Source organism: Nuphar pumila, chromosome 8 (assembly GCF_984573655.1).
Source record: "Nuphar pumila chromosome 8, dmNupPumi1.hap1.1, whole genome shotgun sequence".
Lineage (NCBI taxonomy): Eukaryota > Viridiplantae > Streptophyta > Magnoliopsida > Nymphaeales > Nymphaeaceae > Nuphar > Nuphar pumila.
In genome coordinates, this window is record NC_143256.1 from 97,449,557 (window position 1) to 97,461,797 (window position 12,241).

Genomic DNA, 12,241 nt, shown 5'->3' on the forward strand with positions numbered 1-12,241 from the left:
TTTCCCCGAAAAAGAGAGAAAAGTCAGGACATCTCTAAAATGAAGGAGGATGTAAAAGCCCAAGAAAGCTCCATGACTCAAAAGAGTGCAAAAGATCATCATGGGAAATGCCCAGGATATCAAACTGCCCAAAACTGTCAGGAATCATCTTTATCTATGTGAAATTCTTTTTTTCAATATTCTTTCACTCAATTGCTTTTATGAAACTAAGAATATTTCCTCTCTTTTCATATCAAGGAAATTGATATCTTTCTTGAAGAAGCTCAACAACAACAATTTTTGAATTTAATTCTTGATTCTACAGAGTTAACCCAATTGGAGTTAATACTCTAGGTAGAAAGAGGTGATATTTTCACACGTATATGTACAATTCAATCATTCTGAATTAACTACAATTTTTGGCATCTTATTGGCAATATTTTCTCATTATCCCAACATGAAGCAAAAACTTGATGTTCATTTTGACGTATCCTGACGTCATCCCTCCTTAAGACTGAAAAGTCCTTTCCTTCCGTCTGATCTGAGCACCCTCAGATTTGCACACTTTCCTGCGTTCCCCACTGTCCCGCCATAGATAGTTCCCGCTCAGGATAAGGGTTAAACCTGAACTTTCTGCAAAAGGTCTGTTATTGTCAAAAGTTATTTTCAGTCTCAGCAATGAGGCGCCCAAGATCAACCCCTTTTCAAGCTTTAGGGACCCCCATTTTCATCCTTTTGCAAACCCCTCCTGGACTTTTGTGCGAAGTCTAGAGGCCCCATCGCAGTTTCCTCGCTCCTTAAGGATTCTGTATCTATTCAGGCTAAGGATTAAACCTGTTACCTCACTCCTCGAGATATCACCCAAACCTTCTGCAAGAGGTCGTCTGTTTTTAGAAAGCTGATTTAGTCTCAGCAATGAGACACCCCAGATCATCCTCTTTCCAAGCTTTAGGGAATCCCTTGTTTTTCTCTTCTCGCAAACCCCTTTTGGATTTGTTCGTCCAAATTCTGAAGGTCCCATCATGGTTTCTTCATTCAAGGATTTCGTATGGTCGCCTCTTTCAGGTTAAGGGTTAAGCCTGAACCTCGCTCCACGAGATATCTTTCCATTCAGGTTAGGGTTAAACCTGAGTCTCGTTTCGATTGGATATCCTTTCTAGTCCCGCCACGGTTTCTTTATTAGAGGAATTCGTATGATTTCTCCACTCATGTCAAGGGTTAAACCTGAATCTCGCTTTGGCGATGCATTTTGTTGTCCCATCACGGTTTCCTCATCTAAGGATTCTGTTTGGTCGCACCTTTCAGGTTAAGGGATAAAACCTGAACCTCGTTCCATGAGGTATCTTCCGTTCAGGTTTGGGTTAAACCTGAGCCTCGTTTCAATGAGGTAATCCTCCCAGTCCCATCATGGTCTTTCCCCACAAAGGAATCCATGATCTGTATATCCATCCAGGAAAGGATCATGCTTGAATTTCATCTCATGAGACATTTCTCTCAAAAATGTCCCATCGAGGTCCACTTATATTCCTTTCCCCCACCCAAATCATCTTGATATATCCTTGTCTCATCCAGGTTAAAGGCTAAACCTGAGTCATTCCACAGGATGATTTTGTCTCACCCATAAGACTTGATCAAAATGCTTATCTTTCACCACTTCGGGATCTTCATCCAAAGTCCCGTCACGATTTCCTCATTTCTATTATTCAGTCATATCATTGTCGAGGATTTTGTCCCCCCAGAACCATTCAGAATAAGGTTTTAAGCCTGAAAAGCCATGCTTTCAAAATAAATTTTTCCACATCCAGCTCAGATCTGCTGACTGGAACTTTTTTTTCAAAATTTGGAGTGTTTCTTTGCCACTAAGCTCGGCTTTAAACCGGCTTAGTAGCAAAGAGGGGCATTTGTGAACACCCCAAATTTTTTAAAATGTTGTAAATATCCCCTTTTTGCCCCTAATTCCATTTCATGAGTAATTGAGTCAGTTTTAATTCAAATTCCAGTTATTTCTCAGGTTTTATTGAAATTAAATTCATTTTACATATCTGACTCAATTTCAGATCCGGATCCATTGTCAAGATCCAAATCTGAGTCTCATTGTCCAACTTTTAAATTAAAATTACAGAAAATACCAAAAATAGTTTTTAAATAGCTTGGACAGTCCATCCGGCATCCGTTTGGATCCATCGCATCGTATTCCTCGATTTGAGTTTTAAAAACTCAAACATTTTCTCAAAACCCGGGTCCAAACCCATTTTCTGAAGAAATTTCCCCAAAATAACCCTGATTTTTCAGAAAAAACCTTCTTTTGTAAATATTTTGAAATTTTAGATTCTGGATCCAATCCAATCTTGGACCTCAGACTTCGAATCCAAAATCCATTTTAGGATCCAGATTCTGGATCCAATCCAATCTTGGATCTCAAACTTCAGAACCAAAATCCATTTTAGGGTCCAGAGTCCAAATCTCCTTCCGGATCCAGATTTCAGATCCGACTTCATCTCAGATCTTAAACTTCTGATCCAATTCCATTTCCAATTCTAGATTTTGAATCCAATTTTTAGATCTCATCTGGACTTCTTAAATCCATTTCTATATTTTAAATTTTCATTTGGATCTCTCAAATCCAAATTTTAAAAATCTAAAATTCAATTCCATCTCAAATTTCATCTCTTCTCTGGGTTCACAATTTAAATTCAAAGTCCATCCCTGACTTTGAAAATTCATTCCTTTTTTCTTTTATCTCAGCTTTAAATCATTCTTGTCAAAATCCAAAGATTTATTTCTTCCAAAGACTTAGAACTTCAAGATATCTTTCCTGATTTATCTCAAGTTCTAAAGCTAGATTCAACCATTTCTTCACTCCATCATCAAGTTCATCTCAGAAAACTTGGAAATTTTCAAAATACTTTCTCAAAAGAGTATACATCTTTGCATTCGCACAAGCATGATTCTTTGTGCATTTTAGACTTAGGATAAATTCTTAGATGATATTTTAGCAAAGCAAAAGGCATAAATTCGATCCTTGGTTCGATTACCCCTGGTAAAGGCACCAGAAACGGTCGATCCTCGTACCGACGAGCAAATCCCGTCTCTCCATTTTCCCACAAATTTTTAAAACGGAGGCGAGTGATTTTAAAACATTTTTTTCAAAAATTTTGGTTAGATGAGACCTTGCAAAAGAGTTCCTCTCTCTTTCTCCCTTTTCTCATTTCTCTCTTCTTTTCTATCTTTTTATTCACCTTTAAAAAAAGAATAGAAGCTAGAAAGGAACGAGAGAAAAAATTTTGCGATGATCACACTATGTAAGCAAGACTTTTATTGACTACGAGAAGAAGTATTGTCAGATAGAGAAGACATGCCTAGCACTAGTCTGGATATGTCAGAAATTGAGACATTACTTGTTAGCATCAGAAGTCAAGGTTCTTTCAAAGCTCAATCCTCTCAAGTATATTCTGAAACAACTGTTTCTCAGTGGATGGATCACCAAGTGGCAAGTTTTGTTGATGTAATATGACTTAGAATGTCTCTCAAAAGTCAATCAAAGGCCAAGCTATTGCTGACCAGTTAGCCGATTTTTCTTTGTCAGAGGATATGAAAGTCGATGATAATTTCCTTGATGAGGTCATTCATAATGTTCAGCAATCTCTAGTGCGGAGTTTGTTCTTCGATGGCTCCAAGAACATGGTTGGCATAGGGATTGGGATCCTATTGATCACACCCAAGAAGGAGATGATTCCTTTCTCTCTCAAACTTGATTTTCAATGCACTCATAACATGGCTGAATATGAAGCCTTAATACAAGGTCTGAGAATTCTACAAGACTTCAATGTCAAGAGAGTGCATGTTTTTGGTGCCTCGTTGCTCATTGTCAACCAAGTCAAAGCCGAATGGCAGGTAAAAGATCAGAAGCTACTTTCTTATCACAAGATCGCTTCAGCTCTCATCAATAGCTTCAACGAATTCCAACTTTTTCATATCAAGAGAGAGTTTAATCAGATAGCTGATTGCTTAGCCAGCCTAGGCTCCATTATGTCTTTTAGAAATGGTGAATCTTGTTGCTCTTTTGAAATTGGCAGGCTCAATCAGCCTGCCTTTATTCCGGTTATGCAAGTCAACTAGGCAAAGCAGAAGAAGAAGCCTTGGTACTAGGATATCAAGAACTTCATCGAGACTGGTGAGCTTCCACCAGAATTGTCAAAGAGGGAACAAAAAGCAATTCAGCATATATATGCTCGATATTTTATTCTTGCCAATGTTCTCTATCATCGTGGGTTCAACGCCAAGTATTCTAGATGCTTGGACGAAGAAGAAGCCAAAGAAGTCGTCCGAGAAATGCAAGAAGGCATTTGTGGTGGCCACGTCGGCTACCAAACTCTTGTTAAGCAGATCATTCGGGCAGGGTACTATTGGAAGACCATGCAACAAGACTGCCATCACTTTGTGAAGAAATGCGTTCAATGTCAGATGCATGCACTTTTCATCCATGCGCCAGCCACATATTTACAATTTGTCGTATCTCCATGGACATTTTCTATGTGGGCCTTCGATGTCGTAGATCCCATCACCCCTTCTACTTCCAATGGTCATAAGTATTTTCTAACTGCGACAGAGTATTTCACCAAATGGGTTGAGGTTGTCACTTTTCGTACAGTGGAAGGCCGACATGTGGTTGCGTTCATTCACAAGAATATTCTTTGTTATTTTGGCATACCGCACGATATTGATTCAGATAATGGGACTCATTTTAAGAATGAGACAATGAAGACCTTTTGTTCAAAATTCAGAATTCATCATCATTTCTCAGCTTATTACTATCCTCAAGGAAATGGTCAGGCGAAAGCTACAAATAAAATCTTAATTCGCATCTTGGAAAGGACCGTTGAGACGGGTCAAGATTGGCACAAGAAAATCCATGATGCACTATAGGCATATTGAACCACTATTCGGACCCCGACCAATGCAACTCCTTCAGAGCTCATTTATGGGACCGAGATGGTACTACCTCTTCATGTTCAGAAGCCTGATCTTAAATTTGCATCTTTGCTAGAGTTACCACTCGATTAGTATCAGTAACAGAAGTTGGTACAACTTGATCTACTCAATATAAGAAGACTCAAAGCGGCAGAGCACACTCAATCTTATCATTAGAGGATAGCTAGGCAATATGTCAAGTCAGTCATCGAAAGAAGATTCTGAGTTAATGATTTGGTCCTTAGATCTACAACTCATCTCAAGTACCGCCCACATGGCAAATGGTCATCAAACTGGGAAGGTCCCTACGTGGTCAAAGAAGCGTTACTGTGTAATTCATATCGTCTGATTAATGCAGACGGAGTAGAATTACCCAATCCTATCAATGCCTGACATCTGAAGAAATTCTACACTTAGAAAACTTCTATTCTATCTTTTGTATTCCTCAATAAATTTTTTGCTTATGAAATTGAAATTTTTTCTAAATACAACAAATAAAAATCAATAAAAACAAAAACAAACAAATAAAAAGAAACAACTTTTTTTTTAATAAAATAGAAATGTAAATGAATGGGCCATCTTAGAGTGGGTCCAAATTCCACTTTTGAAATTCATTTTGACGATTAGAGGGGTAAAATAGTCTTTTCAGAAAGTTTTCAGATGAAACGAGCTATTTTTGGCAGTTTTTGAAATGAACTCGGATTTTGAAGTTCAATACCCCGTTGCGAAGAAAATCTAGTATAGAATTTGAAAAATTGAGTTTAAAATAAATTCAGATTGTTTTTCTCGAGAAAATATTTTCAAATTTAGAATCTCGAGGGTAAAAATGTCAATTTTGAAAACCCAGGGTTTGAAATTGATTTCTGAAAACTTTTAAAACTCAATCTGGATTGAAATTTATAAAACTAGAGTTCTGGACTTCGAAAATGAAATGAAATGTGATGAAATGTTATGAAATGTTATGAAATGTTATGAAATGTTATGAAATGATATGAAACAATGAGAAATGACATAAAATGACATACAAAAAGCTAACCCTGAATGAAGAATTTTGGATTTTAAACCCCGATTGGCAATTGTACCAGTTCAAAAGGTGTTTAAATTGATAATATTTGCAAAATGGTTGAAGAAATGGTTTTCAAGCCCTACCGAGCTAAAGTGACACTGGAAATTAGGGTTTGAGCTGAATTGAACTGAAATGAGCTGGATTGAGCCAGATTTTAGAGTTTTAGAACTCAAATGAACTGATCATACACTGACTCAATTGACTTTTCTGACTAAATTTTCAAGAAAAGCTACCATTTTTAGAGAAATGGTACGGAATGGTCACTGGAGTGAAGTGAATTACAAATTTGAACTGGGTTTGAGCTGAAACAAAGGTCAGTAATACTGACATGAACTAAAATCGAAGCTCAAACACTAGCTCAACTGACTGGATTTAGCTCAATTTCAGTTGAATAAGCTAAAATGGGCTCCTAGACACTTGAAAATGGAGCATTTGAACTACTGGTGAGCTCAGGCTAGACTCAGAGGAATATGACTAACTGTGAATGATTGACTTGGAGACAATTGGCTTGTATTTGAGTGAGAAATGAGCTCATTTCTGAAGAAATGATCCCATTTTGGCAGGAATTGTCAAAAATGAAAATGGCCTTCTCACTGTGAGCTCAAATGAGCTTAAAATGACTGATATTTTAACTGTTCTGAATAGACCAATGAGCTTGGTTGACTCCGATTGACTGGGGTCCGAGATGACCTAGGGGTAAAATGATAATTTTTCTAATGAAAGAGGGTAAAATGGTGATTTTCTGAGACAAACTTGGTGTTGGACTCCTACACTGACATAACAAGGTTGGCACTACACGAGGAGGATTGTTTGAGAATGGATGAGGAAAATTTGGGGTGTTTATAAATGCCCCTCTTTGCTACTAAGCTAGTTTAAGGCCGAGCTTAGTGGCAAAGAAAAACACACCAAATTTGGGCTATAAAAATACCCCAGTTAGAAGGATCTGACTGGATATGAAGAGATTAGCCCTGATAAAAATGGTACATATGTAATGGAGAATGAACAATAAAGAATTTACTTCAAAAGAAGTGAGATTCAGATTTTTCCCTTAACCTAGATGGGACAACAAAATATCTCGTGTAGAAATGAGGCCCAGGTTTGACCCTTAACCTGACCGAGAAATGAAATACCTCATCGAAATGAGGCTCAGGTTTAACCCTTAATCTAACCAGGAACGAAATACCTCATCAAAATGAGGCTCAAGTTTAATCCTTAACCTGACCGGGAACGAAATACCTCATCAAAATGAGGCTCAAGTTTAACCCTTAACCTGACTGGAAAGATAGAAAATGGTAAGTTGAATGGTGAATAAGACAATTTTCTTGAAGAGGAATAAGGCGACTCTTTCGACAACGCGAAAGATGAATTCTTTCGACAACGCGAAAGATGACAAAGGTGATCCAAAGGAACAAGGCGATTCTTTCAACAACGCGAAAGAGGACAAAGTGATCCAAAGGAGCAAGGCGATTCTTTTGACAACGCAAAAGATGAATTCTGTCGACAACGCGAAAGATGAATTCTTTCGACAACGCGAAAGATGGCAAGGCAATCCAAAGGAGCAAGGTGATTCTTTTGACAACGCAAAAGATGAATTCTGTCGACAACGCGAAAGATGAATTCTTTCGACAACGCGAAAGGTGGCAAAGGCGATCCAAAAGAACAAGGCGATTTTTTCAACAACGCAAAAGATGACAAGGCGATCCAAAGGAGCAAGGCGATTCATTTGACAACGCAAAATATGAATTCTTTCGACAACGTGAAAGATGAATTCTTTCGACAACGCGAAAGATGGCAAAGGCAATCCAAAGAAACAAGGTGATTCTTTCAACAACGTGAAAGATGACAAGGCGATCCAAAGGAGCAAAGCGATTCTTTTGACAACGAAAAAGATGAATTCTTTCGACAACGCGAAGGATGGCAAAGGCGATCCAAAGGACAAAGGCAATTCTTTCAACAACGCGAAAGATGACAAGGCAATCCAAAGGAGCAAGGTGATTCTTTTGACAATGCAAAAGATGGATTCTTTCGAGAACGCGAAAGATGGCAAAGGCGATCCAAAGGAACAAGGCGATTCTTTCAACAACGTGAAAGATGACAAGGCGATCCAAAGGAGCAAGGCGATTCTTTTGACAATGCAAAAGATGAATTCTTTCGATAACATGAAAGATGAATTGTTTCGACAACGCGAAAGATGGAAAAGGCGATCCAAAAGAACAAGGTGATTCTTTCAATAATGCGAAAGATGACAAGGCGATCCAAAGGAGCAAGGCGATTCTTTTGACAACGCAAAAGATGAATTCTTTTGACAATGCTAAAAATGAATTCTTTCAAAAACGCGAAAGATGGCAAAGGCGATTCAAAAGAACACGGCGATTCTTTCAACAACGCGAAAGATGACAAGGCGATCCAAAGGAGCAAGGCGATTCTTTTGACAATGCAAAAGATGAATTCTTTTGACAATGCGAAAGATGACAAAGGCGATTCTTTCAACAACGCGAAAGATGACAAGGCGATCCAAAGGAGCAAGATGATTCTTTTGACAACACAAATGATGAATTATTTCGACGACACGAAAGATGAATTTTTTCGACAACACGAAAGATGGAAAAGGTGATCCAAAGGAGCAAGGCGATTCTTTCAACAACAGGAAAGATGACAAGGCGATCCATAGGAGCAAGGCGATTCTTTTGACAACGCAAAATATGAATTCTTTCGACAACGCGAAAGATGACAAAGGTGATCCAAAGGAAATAAGGCGATTGTTTCAACAATGTGAAAGATGACAAGACAATCCAAAGGAGCAAGGCGATTATTTTTACAACGCAAAAGATGAATTCTTTCGACAATGCGAAAGATGGCAAAGGCGATCCAAAGGAACAAGGTGATTTTTTCAGCAACGCAAAAGATGACAAGGCAATTCAAAAGAGCAAGGCGATTCTTTTGACAACGCAAAAGCTGAATTCTTTTGACAACGCGAAAGATGGCAAGGGCGATCCAAAGGAACAAGGTGATTCTCTCAACAACGCGATAGATGACAACGTGATCCAAAGGAGCAAGGCGATTTCATTCACAATGCAAAAGATGAATTCCTTCGACAACGCGGAAGATGATCTCTTTCGACAACACGAAAGATGGCAAAGGTGAATCTTTCAACAACGCAAAAGATGACAAGGCGATCCAAAGGACCAAGGCGATTCTTTTGACAACGCAAAAGATGAATTCTTTCGACAACGCTAAAGATGGCAAAGGCTATCCAAAGGAACAAGGCGATTCTTTCAATAACGTGAAAGATGACAAGGCGATCCAAAGGAGCAAGGCGATTCTTTTGACAACACAAAAGATGGATTCTTTTGACAATGCGAAAGATGGCAAAGGCGATCCAAAGGAACAAGGCGATTCTTTCAACAACGTGAAAGATGACAAGGCGATCCAAAGGAGCAAGGCAATTTTTTTGACAACTCAAAAGATGAATTCTTTCGACAATGCGAAAGATGAATTCTTTCGACAACGCGAAAGATCGCAAAGGCGAAACAAAGGAACCAGGCAATCTTTCAACAACGTGAATAATGACAAGGCGATCCAAAGGAGCAAGGCGATTCTTTTGACAACGCAAAAGATGAATTCTTTTGACAACGCGAAAGTTGAATTCTTTTGACAATGCGAAGGATTGCAAAGGTGATCCGAAGGAACAAGGCGATTCTTTCAACAACGAGAAAGATGACAAGGGGATCCAAAGGAGCAAGGCGATTCTTTTGACAACACAAAAGTTGAATTCTTTTGACAACGCGGAAGATGGCAAAGGCGATCCAAAGGAACAAGGCGATTCTTTCAACAACGCGAAAGATGACAAGGCGATCCAAAGGAGCAAAGTGATTCTTTTGACAACGCAAAAGAGGAATTCTTTCAACAACGCGAAAGATGACACAGACGATCTAAAGGAACAATGTGATTCTTTCTACAACGCGAAAGATGACAAGGCGATCCAAAGGAGCAAGGCGATTCTTTTGACAACGCAAAAGATGGATTCTTTAGACAACGCGAAAGATGACAAAGGCGATCCAAAGGAACAAGCCGATTCTTTCAACATTGCGAAAGATGACAAGGCGATCCAAAGAAGCAAGGCGATTCTTTTGACAACGCAAAAGTTGAATTCTTTCGACAATGCGAAAGATGAATTCTTTCGACAACGCGAAAGATGGCTAAGGCAATCCAAAGGAACAGGGTGATTCTTTCAACAACGCGAAAAATGACAAGGCGATCCAAAGAAGCAAGGCGATTCTTTTGACAATGCAAAAGATGGATTCTTTCGACAACGCGAAAGATGGCAAAGGTGATCGAAAGGAACAAGGCGATTCTTTCAACAACACGAAATATGACAAGGCGATCCAAAAGAGCAAGGTGATTCTTTTGACAACGCAAAAGATGAGTTCTTTCGACAATGTGAAAGATGAATTGTTACGACAACGCGAAAGATGGCAAAGGCGATCCAAAGAAACAAGGCGATTCTTTCAACAACGCGAAAGATGACAAGGTGATCCAAAGGAGCAAGGCGATTCTTTTGACAACGCAAAAGATGAATTCTTTCGACAACGCGAAAGATGACAAAGGTGATCCAAAGGAAACACGGCGATTCTTTCAACAACACAAAAGATGACAAGGCGATCCAAAGGAGCAAGGCGATTCTTTTGACAATGCAAAAGATGAATTCTTTCGACAACGCGAAAGATGGCAAAGGCGATCCAAAGGAACAAGGTGATTCTTTCAACAACACAAGAGATGACAGGTCGATCCAAAGGAACAAGGCGATTCTTTTGACAAAGCAAAAGATGAATTCTTTCTACAATGCAAAAGATGGCAAAGGCGATCCAAAGGAACAACGCGATTCTTTCAACAACGCAAAAGATGACAAGGTGGTCCAAAGGATCAAGGTGATTCTTTTGATAACGCAAAAGATGAATTCTTTCAACAACGTGAAAGATGACAATGGTTACTCTCTCAAGGCGGTAAAAGGTGATACTAGAATGTGTCAAGACGGGCATCGAGTTCTTCAATTCATGTCAAGATAGTAAGAAATTATTGCCAAAATGTTTAAAATTTGTTTGTTGATTCAAAATACTTGACACTGATGTATATTGGTATGAAAATCTTTCCTCTTTTCTACCTGAAGCATTACCTCCGATTGGGCTTAACTCCGTAGAATCAAGATTCAAATTCAAATTGCTTGTGATTGACTTTATTTCAAGGAAGCTATCAATTTCCTTGATATGAGCAGAAAAGAGAGTATTCTTGATATTATGAAAGCAATTGGTGAAAGAATATTGATAGTAGAATTTCACAAAATTTAAAAAAATTCTTTGGTAGATTCGGCAGACTGATATCCTGGGATTCTTTTATCATGATGATCTTTCTGCCCACTTCTTTTTTTTCTTTTTTTTTATTTGTAGGATTAGAGCTCTCTCGGGTTTTTTGGGGATTACATCATCCTTCATTTTGGAGATGTCCTGACTTTTTCTCTCTTTTTTTTTGGAAGGGTACGTCACAAACTTCTTCATCTTGGAGATGCTCAAATCCTTCTTTTCTCTCCGGGATTATATTGACGATTATTGGCTCTTTGGTTGAAAATCTCTTGATGATAGCAAAATTTAAATATCCTTTAGGGTTTGTCGAGAGGCTCATCGTAGTTGTCTTCATCTTGAGGGTGATATGAACTTTCCCTGAAAGGATCTGTCACAAACTTCTTCATCTTAGAGATGATTCAAATCTTCTTTGGCTCTGGGGGTCTAACTCGCATAATTCATCTTCATCTTGACGACAATTGAGAGATCCCTTTTGCAAATATTTAATTGCAGCTTAAATGATTGAGGAGATATAGAAATTGAATGGATTTTTCTATATCACCCAGGATATTTTGACTGCCTTATTTTCCAAGAATGATCTTTAAAAATGTGCCATTGACTGTGATCAATACCAATCACTTATGGCTTTGCGACAACATTGAATTTCCTTTGCTGGCCATATAGAGGATTTATTCTTCGTTCTTTTGGTTGGCCAATAGAAAGATTTTGAGTTTTGAATCCTTCTTCATGAAAGCTTTGTCCTTTCGGACGTAATACTGAAGGTATTCTGAGGTAATAATTTTGTGCAATAAAGATTTTGAAATCAACAAATATTTATTAACAAATTGGCAAAATGTTCTTGAAATCCTTGGTGAAAGAAATTGTTTGA